At 37.6% G+C, this 20,584-nt stretch overlaps 1 long non-coding RNA gene across 3 annotated transcripts in view; it reads right to left on the reverse strand.

Annotated features, from left to right (window-relative positions):
- LOC145953096 (uncharacterized) overlaps window positions 1-20,584 on the reverse strand; it is a 31,367-nt gene extending 10,783 nt beyond the window's left edge. The window contains exons 1-2 of one of the 3 annotated variants that reach the window (XR_014430647.1): window positions 15,392-15,580; window positions 13,467-13,557 (exon numbers count right to left, since the gene is read on the reverse strand). This is a non-coding gene — a long non-coding RNA (uncharacterized LOC145953096). Of the gene's footprint in view, window positions 1-13,466; window positions 13,558-15,391; window positions 15,581-18,585 lie in introns of those variants that run through there. The other 2 variants (XR_014430646.1, XR_014430645.1) reach the window with 2 other exon arrangements.

The raw sequence follows: 20,584 nt of genomic DNA on the forward strand, positions 1-20,584 counted from the left end.
GTGAGACCTTGGGAAAGTCTCTGCTTACCCTGGGCCGAGCGCGGGTTTGCACGCCGGGCGTATGAGACCTTTTGAGGTCTCTACCTCCTAGCACGCCAGGCGCAATGGGAATTGCGTCGGGTGCGTTTGAGTCCTGATACTCTCTGGTTGTGCCACGCCAGGCGCGACCATGAGTGCGCTGGGCGAGGATGAGATATTGATTTATAAGCTGATATGTGTTGAATTATGCTGAATCTGCTGATAGATGTTGTTATATGCTGAGCTAAACTGTAAATGTTAAATATTGTTGTGCTGACTAGTTGATAATGCTGAATTATGATGTTGAGTTGTAGTTGATGTATATTGCTGTGCTGTAAGTTGTTTAGCTGTGTGGTATGCTGTTATTGCCGTTTTCTGATTTTGTTGTGCTGTGCTGCATGCTGATATAAATTGTTGTAGGCAGTAAGGCTGAGCTGTTGTAGGCCGTAAGGCTGAGCTGTTGTAGGCCGTAAGGTTGAGCTGTTGATCACTAAGACTAGAGGAGATGTTTTTGAAATTTCCTCATCCCATTGTGTGGATTGAGTGGTTGTGGTGCTCTTAGAGCCCAATTTGTTGAAAACTTTCCCTGGAAAGCTGACCCTTGGAGTGGTAACTTGCTGTTCTCCTCTAAGTTCTTAGTGGTCCCGTGTGTGGGCAAGGTCGAGGCACACGTGTACAAAGCGACCACGATATAGGGGTCAGGTCAAGCTATACCGCTTACAAGCGACCAATTCTAGCTAATATGCGTGACAACGCATTGTGTGTTTATTGTTGTTTGTGCTGTATATCTGATGAGTTGTATGTTGATGATGTGCTGATAGCTGTAGCTGTTTACCATTCATGTATTATTTATGTATGTATGCTGATTCTTTTCACTAGCTTACCCTTTGTTGTTTCCATGTGGTTTGGACTACAATGATCATACTATGTATGGGAGCAGGGCAGGGTTAGGTTGGTGAGATGAGGCAGGTCTGCAGCTGGCAGATGGAGTATTGATGTTTTGTTGTATTTAGCTACTCAGTGTAGCATTACTGGATGTATTTTTATACTCAGATTTTAGCTTCAGATAGACCTTGTGTATATATTTTGCTGCTTATATATATATGCCTGTTCTTCTGTGGGGTGCTGTGGTGTTGTGCAGTGTGTAGTGACCAGGCGGGTCATTACAAAAAGCAAAAGACAATACAATAGAGGTTGATTTAAATGAATAAATTAATATTACTTATTATGACACTAAGTGTCTAACAACTAGAGCTGTCAAAATGGGTTGTGGCCTGTGGGCCAACTCGGCCCACCTTGAAAATGGGCCGGGCCGGGCCAAAAAATAACAGTTTTATAGTAGGTGGGTATATTTCAACCCGGCCCACCCGGGCCGAACCCGTGGTGGGCCGGGTAGCCCACCAGCCCACCAATTTTTTTTTTTGCAATAGAAATTTAAATATCATTTGTAGTTAATTTTGTATGATGGGATATTAAAAAATTTTATTTTGGACTTTTATCATGATTTGTATTTAATTTTGTATGATGAGTTATGACTAATGGCTATTAATGATGCTAATTTTATGATTATTATGTTAATTTATAATTAATTTAAAATTTTGAATTTTGTTGATAATTTTTATTTTTATTTTTTGTGGGCTGGTGGGCTGGCCCGTATAACCCACCAACCCGTGGTGGGTAGGGCCGGGCCAATTTTTTTTTAGAAAATCAAAAGTGGGCTGGATTGGGTTGGCCCATTTTTAAAGTGGGTCAAGGTGGGCCGGCCCACATGGGCCAGGCTAGCCCGTTTTGACAACTCTTCTAACAACCAACTCCAATGATATTATTTTTTTTTTGCTTAAATGTATCTTTAATCCCTCAATCTTAAGGTAAATTTGTTTTTAGTCTCTCAAATTTAAAACTACTCTTTTTAGTTCATTTAATTTCAAAAAATTATTTTAATTTTTATACTCAAATTTTGTTAAAGAATCTGTCAAAATAATACCACAAATGTTTTACCTATTAATATTTTTGTTAATAAAACATCACATTTAACTCAACTGATGAAACATAATTATCTTGATCTGTCACTTTCAAATATATTATTAGTGATATGAAGAACTAAAATAAAATATTTGAAAATCATAAAATTAAAAATAATACTTTTAAATTTAAAGGACAAAAATAAATGTATTCCAAATTGAAGAGAATAAAAATATAAACCTATTTTTTTTATAAAAAAAAAAAAAAATTGACGTGTATTACAAGATGTTACAATGTATTTTTCTTTTTTGCTGTATCCCATAACAGCATCTCTTAATTTTTTATTTTGATTTTAATGGTGTAGCTGTTAGCTACAACTACATTTTTTTTAATATTATTTATTTAATAGTATTGTTGTAACACATAGAGACAATCCTTGATGACCCATGTTTCTCTCCTTGTTTTTGTCAGTACATCAACTCTCCCTCTCATGATTCCTTCGTCGCCGACTTTTCCACTAACAGTTCCTCTCTCCATCTTATTAACACAATCCTACTCGTGACACCAAAATCATTATATACGTAGGATATATTATATACATGGTCACCCATAATAATAATAATAATAAATAAATAAATAATAATAATAAATAATAATAAACAAACAAAAAACATGGTTTCGTTGAACTTCATTTTTGTCTCTTCTGTAGTTGCGTCTCCGCGCATATCGCGTGCAACGAATGAAGGTGGAACTCAAAATAAAAGAAACCAAAACAACTTGTCAAGTGTCAATGTACGAGAGAAACCAAGATATAATAAAAAGGGGCAAAGCATAACAACGTACAAAAAATTAAGGTTTGTTTAAGAATCAATTTGTTAACAAAACAAAAAAAAAGTTTGACCCTTGCACGTTGACGGATCCAGAAATTTTAGATAGTGAGGGCAAAATTTTACATATAACTTTCAAAAATATAAATATATATTATTATACCGTATGGTAACTGACTAGGCCGAATACCTGAGTCTATAGCCGACTAGGCCGAAAACCCGAATACCCAAGTCCATGGCCGACTAGGCCGAAGACCCGAATAGTCGAGCCCACCGACCACTCACAATCTGAACAGAGCGTGTCGGTGTGCTCGGCCAAGCCCTGTACGGTGTGCTCGGCCAAGCCTTGTACTTACGCCAGGGTGATTACGGAGAGGTTAATTTATGTAATACACCGGATTAACCCCCTAATCTCTCGGGTTTATGCTATCGGCTAGGGGAATAGAGGCAAATCGAGACAAATGCCGAGCTATTTTAGACATGCAGAGTCCGAGCAATCTCAAGGAAATGCAATGGCTGTCCGGAAGGTTAGTTGCATTGTCCCAATTCCTCCCCCGCCTAGCCGACAAGATCAGCCCGATGACAAAGCTCTTACGGAAGTCTTTAGCCTTCACGTGGAACGAGACGTGCGAGGGAGCCTTTACAGAACTAAAAGTAACTTTAGCGTCACCGCCGATCCAGATGAGACCCGACCCCTCACGCCAGCTTGAAATATACTTGGCCATCTTGGAAGAAGCGATTAGCTCAGTTCTGGTACAAGAGAGAGAGGGCAGCCAAGTTCCCATATATTTTGTAAGCCGATTAGTCCAAGACCCCGAAACCCGGTACCAGCTAATAGAAAAGGTGGCGCTAGGCTTGGTGCACACTTCCCGATGCCTAAGGCATTATTTCCAGAGCCACCGAGTGATTGTACATACGGATTGCCCAATTTCTAAGGTCTTGGGCAAACCCGAGTTGGTCGGGAGGATGATGGCTTGGTCGGTCGAGTTGTCACAATTTGACATCACCTTCAAGTCGAGGGAACCGATCAAATCCCAATGCCTAGTCGATTTTGTGAATGAACTGCACCCACATGGTCACTTCGAAGAACACTGGTGGATCCTCCGTGTGGATGGCTCCTCGAACTGCCAGGGAAGAAGCAGGAGTAATTCTAGAAGGACCCAAGGGAATAACTTTAGAACAATCCATGCGGTTCCGGTTTAAGGCTTCAAACAACCAAGCTGAATATGAAGCCCTATTGGTCGGACTGAGGCTAGCTGAAGATATGGGTGCGTCGAGAATCAAATGCCTAACTGATTCCAAGGTTGTGGCCGAGCAAGTGGGTGGTAACTTCCAAGTAAATGACCACAACATGATGAAGTACTATCATGCCTATCAAAAGTTGAAGGTGAACTTTCAAGAGGTTTTGGTCGAGCACATCCCGCGCGAGGATAACGCCAGGGCTGACCAGTTGGCTAGGTTGGCCGCGACCAAAAAGTTGGGCCAACTAAGAACCATCATTCAGCAAGAAATCGACCACCCTAGCGTCGAAGCAGAAGTGGTAGCAAGCATCGATACCGACCACCCCGACCAGAGCGCTCCCCCTGACTGGCGAACCGAAATCAAGACATTCATCACCAATGGAGTCGCTCTGGCCAACCCGGCCGAGGCCAAAAGGCTGAGGACCCAGTCCAGTAGATATGTCATCGTTGCCAATCAGTTATACAGACGAGGCTTCTCTACTCCGCTACTCAAATGCCTAGACCCCACCGAGGCCGATTACGTGATGCGAGAAGTTCACGAGGGTATTTGCGGAATGCACTCCGGAGCTAGAACGACCGTTTCCAAACTCTTACGAGCCGGATACTATTGGCCGACCATGAACACCGATTGTGCAACGTTCGTGAAGAAGTGCCAACCATGTCAGAAACACGGCAACTTGATCCACCAACCAGCCGAGCAACTACATTGCATTCCCCCAGCATGGCCATTCGCCACTTGGGGGGCCGACACACTCGGACCCTTCCCGGTTGCCAAGGGACAATGCAAGTTCCTCATTGTCGCCGTGGACCTTTTCACCAAATGGATTGAAGCCGAGCCCCTGGCATCTATTTCGGCCCATCAAGTCCAAAAATTCTTGTGGAGGAATATCATCACCTGGTTCAGCATCCCATGTACCCTGGTGACCGACAACGGCCTTCAATTCACCGACCGAAAACTTAATGAGTTTCTAGCCGGCCTAGGAATACAGCACAAGGTCACGTCGGTCGAACACCCACAAACGAACGGTGAGGCTGAGTCTACCAATAAAGTCGTCCTAACAGAGTTGAAGAAGAGGCTAGGAGAAGCAAAAGGAGCATGGGCCGAGCAGTTACCCGAAGTGTTGTGGGCCTATAGGTGCACGCCTCAGTCAACCACACAAGAAACCCCCTTCCGCTTAGTCTATGGGTCCGACGCAATGATTCCGGTGGAAATCGGGGAGCCTTCATTCTGCCGAGCCCACTTCGACGAGTCAACTAATGAAGCCGAGTTCCGAGTAAACTTGGACATTGTGGAAAAAATTCGAGACCGAGCACTAGTGGTGGCCAAGGACACCAAGCAACGCTACAAGAGAAGATTCGACAGCAAGGTGAAACCTAGAGAATTTCGAGAAGGAGATCTTGTTTGGAGAGCCACAGGTGAAGCGAGAAAAGATCCGAAACAAGGGAAGCTTGCCCCAAATTGGGACAGACCCTTTTGTGTCCGACACAACCTAAACAACGGAGCATTCAAGTTAGAATACCTGTCAGGAGAGTCCATTCCTAGGACTTGGAACTCCACGCATTTAAAGATGTATTACAGCTGATGTAATAGTGCACTCTTTTCCTTGGCCGACTCTTTTTTTCCCTAAGGAGGGTTTTGGGTCGGCAAGGTTTTTAACGAGGCACTTTATTAATACAAAACATTTTTTGAATATTCGTTATGATGATTCACGCTTTACTAGGTATCCACGTTTAGGTTGCACTTATGCAGGTCTAATCTCAGATCACACGCTGACGCCGAGCAACTCTCGGCCGATCACTCAAAGTGCACTCGCGCACAACAGGTTTCCCTCCCGAGTACCCTCCTCGGCTAAGGATGCACCTAGGCCGAGCACCATGCACAAATGCGACGATGCCGAGTAATCCTCGGCCAAAAGTGTGCACTCGCGCCCAACATGTTTCCCTCCCGAGTACCCTCCTCGGCTAAGGATGCACCTAGGCCGAGCACCACGCACAAACGCGACGATGCCAAGCAATCCTCGGCCAAAAGTGTGCACTCGCGCCCAACAGGTTTCCCTCCCGAGTACCCTCCTCGACTAAGGATGCACCTAGGTCGAGCACTACGCACAAACGCGACGATGTCTAGCAATCCTCGCCTAAAAGTGTGCACTCGCTCCCAACAGGTTCCCCTCCTGAGTACCCTCCTCGACTAAGGATGCACCTAGGCCGAGCACTACGCACAAACGCGACGATGCCGAGAAATCCTCGCCCAAAAGTGTGCACTCGCTCCCAATAGGTTCCCCTCCCGAGTACCCTCCTCGGCTAAGGATGCACCTAGGCCGAGCACTAAGCACAAACGCGACGATGCCGAGCAATCCTCGCCCAAAAGTGTGCACTCGCGCCCAACAAGTTCCCCTCCCGAGTACCCTCCTCGACTAAGGATGCACCTAGGCCGAGCACTACGCACAAACGTGCCGACGACGAGTAACTCGACCGATCATTTCTTGTGGTCGTACAGCATGATACCTAACTTCGACTAATATATACGTACACTATCAAATCGCAAGGTCCCTCGCGCATCAAATCGCATGATTCCGAGGCCAAGCATGTTTCGGCCGAGCACTCCTAAGCCGAACTCACACCAAGCGATAACTCGCGACAAACGTGCTTCTGCCGAGCACACGATTCGGTTATGCGTTTATATTACTAAGCATTAACAAACATGCTTCTGCCGAGCACACGATTCGGTTATGCGTTTATATCACTAAGCATTAACATGCTTCTGCCGAGCACACGATTCGGTTATGTGTTTATATTACTAAGCATTAACAAACATGCTTTTTTCGAGCACACGATTTGGTTATGCGTTTATATTACTAAGCGTTAACAAACATGCAAAAAATTCAAGTTAAATAGAGTAGCATTTCATTAAAGTATGGCTGACCAGTTCGGCTACTTACATAAAAAATCCAGATTATACCGGCACCAATGGCCAAAATTACAAAAGGAACTAACAGCTGATTACAAAGAAAGCAAAAAATCCTAACCCTAACCTATCACTACTCGAGCTGACCCCCTATACCGCGGCTGAATCCTCCGGGTTCCCATCGCCGACCACGTCGATGATCGGGTCTTCCTCCCTGGTCGGCGGCCCTGGGTCCTAAGTGGAAATGCCTCGGCGGGGGGCCTCTTCGTCAGGCTGGGCCCCTTGAGGAAACTCGGCGTAGCTTATATACTTACCACCATAGAAATCCCGGCTAACATCAAAGTTAAAGTCAACCAGGACCTCACAAAAGTAGAGAGCTTGCCGAACAGCATGTTGAAAGCCGGCATCATGCTGGCCCAAGATTTTTTCCATGGCCTCGGCCTTGAACTTGGCAGCAGCCTCATTCAGCTGAGTAATTTCAGCGGCCGCAGCGGCGGCCTCGATTTTCATCCGCTGGACCACCAACTTCAAGTTGTCGGCCTCCCTGCGGTGGGCGTCGGCAGCCCTCTTCAGCTCCTCAGCCGACTCCGTAGCCTTTGCATTGGCAGTCAAGGCCTACTTCAATGTTACCTTGGCCTCCTTCAATCGCCTCTGGAGCCTTTCCTCCGAGACGGCGGAGCTCATCATGACGTGCTTGGCAACTAGGGAGGTCCGAGCATCCAACTCACAGAAGAGCTTGTACTCAGCCTCAGAGGACATGCCCTCCAAATATTGAAGCCCTCCGCTGGTTGTAAGGTCCAGACTGACCAAGTTCTCAGTCTGAACGTTCGGCACCAGGATGTTGGAGCCGGCCACCACAGTCGGGATGGCAAAGACACCGCTGCCCGACTGCTCCAAGGTCGGTTGCTTTTGACGTTTTGTCGAGGAGCTCGGGCGTTCCACTTCTATGTTCTGATCGGACAGACGCACCCGAGACATCCCGCCTCTCTTCTTGGGGTCGGACACGGGAATCACCACATTAGGAGGCTTGTCCAGCTGAAGCCTCAAAGCCGACCTCGGCGGCGGGACCTTCCCACTAGCAGGGGCGTTCTTTGCACGGTTCGCAAGCATTGCAGTCACATCTAAATCGTGGCCGGCCATCAATCCTGCAACAAAACAAGTCTTAACATCAATTCACAACACTGCTACACTATCGAAGCCTAAAACACATACCTAGCAAGGCTATCTCGAAATGAGACATTTCAAAAATATCCAAGAGGCCTCGGACAGGCAACCCCTTCGGCAGTTTGTCCAGGAGCCCCACAATCTCCTTGTCCTTGGCAGGGAGCTTAGACGCAGGGATCGCCTCGAAACGCGTCTGGAGCTTTGTCCAGTAGAAAGGGAATAACGGAGAGCCCTCTCGGTCGTAAAAAAAGTCCTTGATTTCTGACCCCCAGCGGACTTTGAAGAAATCGCTCTTAAACCCATTGTAAGAAGAGGTGAATGCCCGGAGGAATCCACACTTCGGCATCCGAGCCAACGACACCCACTTCACCGGTTTTCTCGGACGGCATATGTAATAATAAAGAAAAGCCAGTGGCCGAGGGGTAAGGCCCAGGCACAAACATAGATTCTGAAACGCTTGCATGGCTGCCCAAGCGGTCGGATGCAGTTGGGTCGGCACCACGTTCAGTGCTCAAAGCACCCCCATTTGAAAATCGTCAAAAGGCAGCTTTACGCCAAGGTCCTCGAACCAACACATGTAAACATAAAAGTAATCATCTTCATCGGGCCCCGACTCCAAGAATACAAAGTCGGTATCCGGCCCCTCGTCCTCGCACGCCTCGGCAAGCAACAGAAACTCATCTTCGCCACTCCCAAAACATTTTTCCAAGGACACGAATGTGTCTAATAACCCTTGGTCCGATAGCAAAGAGAAGTAGATGTCGACCTCCCTGTCCACCCATTCATACCCGGGCATCTCCACCATGCCATAATCAATCTTTACCTTAGCCCGAGTACTCGGACCATCCACGCCCTTGCCTCGGGCATCACCGAGTACCTCCAACTCATTTCCACTTGCCTCGGCGTGGACGGTTTCAGCGCATACTGCGTGGTGGCCGACCTGGTGGGAAACCCGAGCATCCACTTTAGTAGCCCGTGCCAAAGCCACTGCTAACGTCACCGGCGGCGACACCTTAACCACCTCATCCCGGCTATCCTCTTGCTCGACAAAGTCTGAGGGAAAGACCACCTCGCACTACAAGGGAGGCAACCTTGACACCTCACTTGAACCCAACCCCTCTTTTTTCGACGCAGCACCCGACGCGTTTGACGACGTCCAGCTCCTAGCCGAGGAGTAACCTTCGTCCATTTATTACCAAAAATAAAGAATACAAAATTTACCTTGATCGGTGTGTTCGAACGAATCTGAATTCGAGAGCGTTCGGGAAATTTACAGCAAGTAAATTCCCACGCAACCCCCCTATTTATAGGCAAGGTAAATGGGGGAGGTGAAAAGACGTCCCGAAACCGCAACCGTTCGATCTGGATCATCCAACGGTCCAGATTTAGTAACCGTTGGGCTCGTAACCGCTAGGGCCAACGTGGCAGGCCACACCCACCGAGGTCTCGGCGTAGGCTTCAACCGCTCGAGGTCTCGGCGTAGGCTCCAACCGCTCGAGGTCTCGGAGTAGGCCTCATCTGTCTAAGGTCTCGGTGTACGCTGCATCTGTCTAAGGTCTCGGTTTAGGCTTCATCCAGCCGGAACCTCGGGTCGACCACACTCACCAAGGTCTCGGCGTAGGCTCCAACCGCTCGAAGTCTCGGCATAGGCTCCATCAGTCTGAGGTCTCGGCATACCATTAGAGATCATCCTTACCGACCCGGCCTTTAACTTTAGAGCTCGGCCACTATCGTCACTCCTGAATGAGGATCGCGTTTTCGGCTAAAGTAGTCGGTAATACATGATAGTTGACGACCATAAATGCAACATCCTAGTACAACTACCGTGGTCATTGAAAACCAGTTACACTGGGAACACACACATTATCAATAGCGATTGGATTCAACCTCTATCCTTCCACGCCGAGAACCACAGCCCTATGCATTTAGAACATCTTCGTCTTTCACATCCTCGATGCTGCGGGGGTTGTATACCATATGGTAACTGACTAGGCCGAATACCCGAGTCCATAGCCGACTAGGCCGAAAACCCAAATACCCAAGTCCATGGCTGACTAGGCCGAAGACCCAAATACCCGAGCCCACCGACCACTCACAATCTGAACAGAGCGTGTCGGTGTGCTCGGCCAAGCCCTGTACTTATGCCAGGGTGATTACGGAGAGGTTAATTTACGTAATACACCGGATTAACCCCCTAATCTCCCGGGGCCCAATCCTTAATCACGGCCCAATAAGAACCACTATAAATAAGACCCCAACGAGGTATGTAACTAACTTTCAACTACCGCATTTATTACGTCGATCACTTACTTGAGCGTTGGAGTGTCTTTGCAGGCACCTCTCTCGCTTCGGACTACTCGGAGAAGGACGAGAAGACCTAGACCCAAGATCAGACCCGCTACAACAAGGATAATTGAAGTGTGTATCCTAACACAGGAATAATTATAATTATTTTTTACAAATTTTTATATCTACGATTATAATTAAGGATAAAAATAAACTAGGTCAGACTAGGTTATATTATAATTTAGTAGGTTTAGACCTAACCTTCTTTAAAAATAATGTTCTAAATATGAATTTCTTATTTATCTATCATAAACACTTTTTAAATATTTGGTCAGAACTACAATTTTAAAGACTTTCTTTATGATAATTTAATACTAATAAAAATATAAAAATAAATATGTTAAATTTTATAAAATCAAGTTTAATTTATTTATGATATAAACATGTTTTTAATATTTAATATAAATTTTGAGATGATAATTTATTTTAAAACATATTTTATAATAAAATTTATAAATAGAACATAAATATTCCAATCTTTCCTCTTTTATTTTTTTTAATTAATGTATACAATTTTATGATCTTTACTATTTTAATTTTTTTAATTAACGTATACAATAATTAAGTGAAAGCACAAAAGGTAAATACGTATATTATAAATTTTATTTTATCAAAAAATATTTTTTAAAATATATTACATCATATATGTGAGCATTAATATATATATTAATATATATATTAATATATATATATATATATATTATAATTAAAATTTTTAAAAATTTTGATTTATTACTAAAGAATATTTTTTTATCATATATGAGAACTAATCTCTTTCGAAAGTTTGACAAATATCAAATAAATAAATATTTCTTTTAAATTTATATTTTATACATAAGATAATTTAAATATATATATATATTTATTTATTTTATTAAAATATAATTTTTACTTTTTAAAATATATATTTTTTAAATATAAAAAATATGTATGTATAAAATGATAGTGGGGGCAAGTGCCCTCACACTCATGCAAGTGGATCCGTCACTGCCCTTGCATGCGTGTGGATACTTAGATGATTATTTATCTCGTGAAAGCATTTTTTTTCCATCAAGTTTAAGTTATATTTTGTAAATTAGTCTTTGAGCATATAATGTAAAAGTTAAATATTTATTATATGTAATTAGATTATAATAAATTATATATAAATAAATATAATGCTTAAATATATAAATTATATTTAAAATTTGTATAAATAGATATTTTTAAATATATAAATTATACTTTAAATTTATAATAGATAATTTATATTGTAACATAATATTATTTTTATTTATTGATAATTTATTTTAAACATATTAAAATTTAATTCATAAATAATTATGATAAATAAAAATTTAATTAGATAAGTTAAAGAATAACTCTTAAAACTATTTCGTTAAAGAAAATGTTCTCATATAAGATCTAAATTTGTGCTTAATATATAAGGGTTGATTTAGTTTTAACTTAAATGTGTTTTTTATCCCTCGATTATAGTAGTTGTGCAATTTTAGTTTCTCAAATTTTAATTGAATAGTTTTAGTTCCTTAGGTATCTCACTTATGTAATTGTGTGATTTTAGTGTTTTAAATATCACAATTATATAATATTTTTTACGTATTTAAATTGCATGTATTAGTAATTTTAGTAATAATAAACATGTCATTTCATACATGAATGGAAATTATAATGTATGTAACTTAAATAGGTCAAAAATGTATATTACGATACTTAAGAGACTAAAATCACATAATTTCGATAATTGAGGGACTAAAATTAATTAATTAAGATTTGATGAACCAAAATCTCACATTTATGATACTTGAGGAACTAAAATTGTTCAATTAGAATCTTAGGAACCAAAGTAATTTATACTTATTATATTTGAATATATAAATTATATTATATTTAAAACTTATATAAATAAGTACTTCTAAACATATAAAATATATTTTAGATTTATAACAAATAATTTATATAGTGACAAATTAAAACCTTTCTTATTAAAACTTGTCGATTTCAAAACTTAATTCTCTAATTACCAAGACTGACACGATAAGGGTTTTCTCAATGTTCAAAATCATCTCTCAAAAAACACTAATTGTCTCACATGTATCTTGCTTAACTATATTTTGTCAAAAGGCATATAAGATCCTTACACTCACCAAAACTTTCAACTTATAATTCAAAAAACATTTTTTTCAACCTAACGGTTTATCCTACCTTAACAAGAGGTACATACTTGTCATGCTCTCTAGCCTATCTAGTAGTAATCCATACTTAGCTTCATATTTTTCTACTTTTCTTCATTATTAACATAAGCACTTCCAAAGGTGACACACAAAGTCTAGCAACTATTTTCTACAAGTTCCTTTATATATTTTCCCTATGCTATCTAAATGCATAGGTTACTATGTTAGACTTATGAAAGCAATCTTTCTAACTCATCCTAGAGGCACCACAAATACCACAAGGTTTACTAAGATTAGGAACACTAGGGTAAGTGTGGTATTAAACTTACTCTAAAACCTTTAGAAACCTATGCTCACATTTGACATCCCGCATAAGGAGTTGACCTTTCTTTGTCTAGTATAGGAACTCTATATCTTTCTCGGGTGATACCAAGATACATTATTTGGTAGAACACCTAGGAATTCTCTAACTAAAGGGATGTCACTCAACTTATTTACATTCTCAAGTTTCCAAGGACAAGGGATCATGTACACTTGAACATTTATTTTGAAGAAGTTTAACTTGGTTGATAGTTATAACTCAACATTCTTCCTCCTATCAAAAACAATATTTTATCAAGACAAATCAATATGAAATTGTTGAAAGATAACTAGTTTGCATTAAAAATAACCAGGTAATGTGACACCCACTACCCCAAAGCAATATTAAAGTATTTAAATGTAAACAACCACAATAGTCTTTAAGTTTAGTATCGTTCACAAGATTTACAACATACTATTAAATCAAAGGAATACTTAAAGAGTCCTTATAACATAAACAAATAATCATTACCTGCAACACACTCAACATTCTATCAAAGCTTACGCAACACCTCACAAGGATCATGCCTTGTCACTCGCATCATCAACATGATAATCATTACCTGCAACATACTCAACATGGAACAATAGAAAATAGAAAGGAATGAGGAATGTCCCACTCTAACATATTAGCATATTCATAATTAAAACAAAGTAACAATTTATAATTCATAGCAAACAATAATACATTTACAAGGCTTCACCATTCACAACTTTCACGTTAACACTCTCGTACTCTACATTCCCAACACATTAAGTCACATTACTATGATAATACTTACATAAATAATAAACAACTCAATAGCTCTACTTGTGACTCGGAGGCTTAGTCTTATATATTGAAGGCTTAGTCTCATGGATCAAAGGCTTATACTCATGGCTTGAAGGCAAATACTCATGTTCGTGACATATATCTCATACTCATGGCACACATATCACACTTAATCATTCTACACATCTCATATACTCATAACACACATCTCTTACTCATAGTCTATATCTCATACACAATCGTCACACACATCTCATACCATGTACATTCTCAATCAATCATGTCATCCCATTATACATTTTGTAACATCAATCCATTCACATTCCTCATCACACTCTACTTTGCACACCACCATAAATTAACAATTACATTGCAAAGACTCTCATTATGCATGCTTCATATCGAAGATTTTGTGCAACGCTTTATCCAATAGATTCAATTTATACTCATTTCATTCGCTTAACACATCATCTTAATGTAAATCTCATGCATACACATTATAATCATTTTGTTTTCATGTAACACATTATCATCATCTCACATCTCATCATTTACTAATGTTTCAAATGCACACCACATTCACAACTAATTAATGCATGCTTCTCTAATGTCAATTAAACAATAATAATTAGCTTAAAACCTCCATAACTCCACTTATAATCCGTGACACATCCTCATGGCTCAATTTCATATTCTCATACAACACACACATCATTCTTCTTACACTTAAGGCATACACATAATCATCATCACTTACTCAAAGAATATACTCTTCAGATTGTTAATAAACATCTCACTCTCATTCATCTACATATCCTTTTTTATTTACATATGCATAGAAAACCATATGCAACAACCTAAACTATCATAGATACACATTCTTATACACAACCTAAACTATCACACTCTCATTTATACAAACACAACCTAAACTATCACAAATACACATTCTTATTACTTATACAACATATACAACAACACTTCAGCCCAACACAATTGCACACACAAAGTCACTAATTTAGTTACCATGTTGGGCAGTACCCACACTATGCTTGGCATTAACCTCAAAAAGATCATATTGAGCTCTCGAGAAGATTCACGCCTAACGTGACTCAACTCACATCCAACGATATTACCAGAAAGACACCTCTAAAGTTCATATGCCTATTGTAGCTACCCTTATGCCTAATGTTATTGCCACTGAGAGTAATCAATTTTCTCTGCCACTCCCATTCCCAACACCCTTTCACCAACACTTGACGCTGTTGTAGTTTGTGATAATCCGCACAAAATACAAGTTTGACACCATAACTCACCAAACTCCATGTCTCAAATTGATCAATAATTTCATTAATTTTATGTTCCTTATTAATCAACATACCATTACAAACATAAGCTATGCCACAATTTCAAACATCACAGGCTTTATAACTCAAGAGATTTCCACACATACAACTCAATTATTGCACATGGTGCTAAAAAAATGTATAAAACTCTAATTCTTCTTTCTCGCGTCAAATCATGAATTTCCTAAAGAATTAGATAAATAGGCAAATGAGGTTGGACTAACCCCTTTACCCAACAATTAATTTACACACAAAAGATAAAACTCTTCATCCCCTTACCTTGATGAGTGCTAGATGATAGGTACGAAATCTTAGGACGATCTCGAGAAGCTTGATGTTCTTCAAAGAAGAAGCGTAAGCATAAAGTACCAAAAGCATGATCTAACTACGCTTAACCGCTTTTTATAAAAAGAAACTACTGATTCCCTTATTTCTTTTTAAACATAAAACATAATTAAAATAAAAACACATTATAAAACACGTATTTTCTAAAATACACTCAATTAAATAATTAATTAAAACACATTTTTTCAAATACTTACTATAACACAATAACTTCACAAAACTTTGTTTATTTAATTAAAAATACTCATAATAGTTTTAAAAGCCTATAAAACATTTATAAAACTCATTTAGTTAATTAAAACATCCTTATAATAATTTTAGAAAACTAAGGGGTGTTATATGCAACATAAATACAAACAAACACTAGTTGGGTTTGCAAAAATTAGATAATATTTTATGAAATAATAGACAATTAAGTTTTGACAAACGAATAGTTGACATGAAGGGATAAGTTGAACAAAAATCAAAGAGTACAACTAGAAGGTTCAAAATCAAACAAACAAGGAATTTTAACAGTCTCTAATTGATTAACATGCAAGTGTCGTCTACCATTACTTGTTCCCTTGTTAGCAATATGAGAGATGTCACCAACAACTACTACTTCTTACATAAGCAATTAAAAGTGTCCAAACAAGCAACAACAAAATAATCAAGGTAATCAACCAAACAACAACACATAGCCAAACACCAATCGGAGCACACTAAAAAATTACACATCATATGACAGTTCCAAAATACATCAACAATTATTAAACACATATCATGCATCACATCATAGTTCACACAGAAAACACTATCATGACACACAACACACATCCGGTTTGAACCAACCAAGCTCTGCTACATGCTAATCAACATATATAATTAATTATAAACAGTAAAAAAATTTCTAAATAAAACTTTGTTCATAAGCATTATAAATGTTTGCAAGAGCACCTCCAAGGGTAGAGAACTCACATTTGTTTTGAAAACTTGAACAAGTTCTAAAAGAGTTAACTAATATGAAAGCCAAAACAAAATAAAGTCAAGTGGCTACCAAAAAGACACAAGAAAACTCCAAACAACTAATAAGTTTTTTGAAATAAGTAGATAAGAAATCAAAAAATTCCAAAACCATAATTCTAAATCTCCAATGTTACATCCTACTAGAGCTAAACCCACAAGCACATCACAAGGGCTAAGCCTTGTCACCAACATCATCATCAAGATGATTCTCACCTATAAAATACACATAGAACACAACAAACAACATGGAAGTGAGAGATGTCTCAATCTGGCTACTATGTGATATAGAGCTAAATAGCTATGCACAAACAACAACATAACATAAGCATACATAAACAATTCAATACAATATTCATCACAATTACAATTAAAGAAACAATACAATATATTCATAATACTCATGATCACACAAGCATAATCAACACAAACTTCACTAGACTATATGCACATGACACCAAAAGATCTCATAACACATGGCCTAAAGTCTAATACTCATTGTTTGGAGGTGAATTTTCATGGTCGTAGGCAAAATCTCATTGCCTAAAGACGAATACTCATGGCCCGAAGGTGAAATCTCATGACCCAAAAGCAAATACTCAAGGCCCAAAGGTGGAATCTTGTGTACGATTGTAAAATATTTCATGCACATGATGCATGCCTCACATACAAGACTCTATGCATAATTCTCATCATATCATTAGCACAAACACACGTCACAAAACTTTATCACATGCTCAAGTCATTCACATATCATATCATCATCGTTTCATTCTCAAATCACTCTATCATTATCATCTTCTCATGTTTTATCATTCACCAATGTTGTGTATAACATTCTCAAGTCAAACATCAATTTTTCATATCACATCATGCATAATCATCTCATGTCATATATAAAGTTTGCATGTCACTCATAAACATTTCATATCATGCATATCACATAAAAACATCTCATATCCCAAACTGATACAAAGACTTAACTACAAGGTCTTACAAACATAATTCTATACCTTCACCATAACTTGTTCACAAATATCCTCTCTCATAGTTTCTCTTTCTTGACTATTGATTAAGTATCTTAACACATTCCAAGATTAAGCACTTAAGGGATAGAGTAACTCACTATTATAACTCACAAATTATCTCTTCTTATCTTAATTAGTTTCTACGACATTATGTGATTTGAATGCGATATCTTGAGTTATACTTATGATATAAAGTTGATCTCAATTTTATTGGAAAGATAAGACTATCATATACAATTCCTATGCATACCTCAAGAGTTGATTTTGCTGTCTACTATTTTAAAAATTATAAAAGCATAATGTTTAAAACCAAATCTAGGAGCTTGACTTTCACTCACTAATTTGATCGTAACTTGAATTTTAAACATTCTTAATGGATGATTCTAATGTCATTGGAAATTTAACATCCAAAGATAAAATTCTCATGAAGACATAAAAAAAAAAAACTAAATTGAAGATTTAAGTCTCCTCCTAAGACATACAAGGTATAATGTTACATATCTTGCAAAGAATGTGAGACTTATCTTCTAACTAACATAACTTGATCATTTATTAATATTTTAATATAATTGTTGAGTCTAAATTGCAACTCCAAATGTCTACTTTCCAACCCAACAAATGTAACTCTAATCACATAAAGAAAAATAACGTAAATACAAAGGTATGTTCATACAAAAATTTTCAGATAAAAAAATAAAGCACAACTCACACCCAAACTTAATTCTTCCAACCCAATCAATTAAAAACATAATTGACGCCTAAAATAGAATTTTATACCATTAGTTAATCTAACATATACATTAATTTCATAAAAATATCTTAATTTCATAAATTTTCATCCTACTTTATAAATTAAGGGTTTCCTATAGGAACTACCAGATTTATAGATTCACAATTAACCCAAATGATTCACAATTCACAATTCACAATATATATATATATAACTCAAATTAACCACAAAACACATATGAATCATATGACATGCATTACTTAACTACAAGCTTCCCCCTACAAAGTGCAGAAGAATAATAATAGAATTAAGGGTTAATCCTGCTACTCAACTACGCACACTCCAAAGAGAGAACTCTCACCCCTTACCTCGATAGATGCTTGATGATGAACGGGGATCTTCGAGACACTTTTGCAACTTCTACATTCTCTGAGTTCTTGGGTTTGTGAGAAAACAATAGTAGAAAGAAGATGAAGCATAAACTTATTCTATTTTCAAAAACCCTCCATTTTTTTAAACCAATTTAGCTTATTGAATTAAATAAATAATTTATAAAATAAAATACATAAACAATACAATAAAAAATATTTTCTCCAAACAAATATATATGATAAAATATATTTTTCCAAACCTTTCTTATTTGATAAAAATGTTCATAATTATTTAAAAGCTTCTAATATATTTTATAAAACTTCTTTACTTAATTAAAATATTTTTTAATAACTCTATAAAAACTTGAAATATTACGGAATGTGTTAGAAAGAATGTGTCATTAATATTCTTTTTTTTTAAATAAAATTACATACTTATTAAGATACATTAAATAAGAAATGAAATACACACAAATTTGTAGTTATCAACAAATTTAAGTCAATATAATAAAAAATATTAAAAACAATATTAATGAGGGTATTGTTAGTATTTTTATTTTTATTTTTACAAAATTCATTCTCATTCAGATGAACACCCGCTTTTCTTCAATTTTTATAAGGACAAAATAACAAGGAATAATGTGCTATTAACGACAATGAAATGTGAAAAACGTTATAATTCTGTTAATTTTATTATATTCATTTTAAAAATCTAGGATATATATATATTTTTTACTATTTTGTATGGAATCATGGATTCTCTTACTTTCCATTTACAAACTAAAATCAAAAGTAATCTTTTAAAAAATAAAAAATAAACTTAAAAATAGATTTTTTTTTAATATTGTTGGTGTAAAATATCTACTAAATTTTTTAATTGACTAATCTCAATTAAAGAATTTTACTATTTATTTTTAATGAAATCTTTTCTTCCAACCATTTTTTCTTTTTAGAATAAATTTCTTCTAAACACATCTTCTTGATTCAAAACACTAAATACTTTTCATTTAATTATTTATAATTTTATACATTTATGTTATCATAACTCCCAAGAAACTTGAATCTAAGTTTGCTTAAGCATTGGTTTTTTCTTATACAAACTTTTCTTACATCTAATTGATCAACCAAGATGAGAGGAAAAAAAAAAAAGAATCATCGTATGACTTCAACTCGAGATTCCTTCTCTAAAAACTTGAATCTCCTACTTAATCATGTTAAATCAGACGAAGCAATTCTCAGCAAAGTTTTGAATATGACAAATATAATACATATTGTTATTACTAACCTGTTTAGTAGTGTTTCAGATATGTATAAGAACAGGCAAACTAAAGCATGAAGCAGGGTCAAACAAAACAAAGATTGGACAAATTAAGCCAAATAATATAAGGATCATGACTTGCGCACTAGACGACAATGAATACCAAACGAAGATATGCCAAGAACAATCCAAAGCGCAATATAAGAAATCAGAAACAAGAGCAAATTAAGACCAAGACAAAAGTTGGCGCAACACCAAATAAACATCAGATGAAGCTTAATGGTCAACCACATAAGTCAACAAAATAATCATCAGTTGATGGATATCACAAGAAAAAGAAAGTATTCTAGACGAAATAAAAGTCATTCATCGTCCAGACTGATCAGCTGAGATGACAAAGTCAAAGTCTATCTCTTAGACGCAGACTCAGATATCTAGACACAAATGAAGCATGGTGTAAAAGCGTCTGAAGTCTACTAGTCACAACAAAGAAGATCGTATATCATCTTCATACATAAGAAAAGCACACGGAGTTATCAAAGATATGAAAAGAAAGAATAAAAATTCAAGAGCGCGAATTCACAAGTCAAAGTTGCGTGTGTCAGGACAAGTACACCTACTTTTTAGAGAAAAGCAACGCCTCCGCAGCTACAATGAAGGAAAAAGGACAAACATACCTAGGTCATGATTGAAGTTAGAAATAAAAGGGAACAAATTATGCAAAGGACTTCACGTAAC

This window comes from Cajanus cajan, chromosome 11 (assembly GCF_000230855.2).
Source record: "Cajanus cajan strain Asha chromosome 11, NIPB_CcT2T_4, whole genome shotgun sequence".
Taxonomy (NCBI): domain Eukaryota; kingdom Viridiplantae; phylum Streptophyta; class Magnoliopsida; order Fabales; family Fabaceae; genus Cajanus; species Cajanus cajan.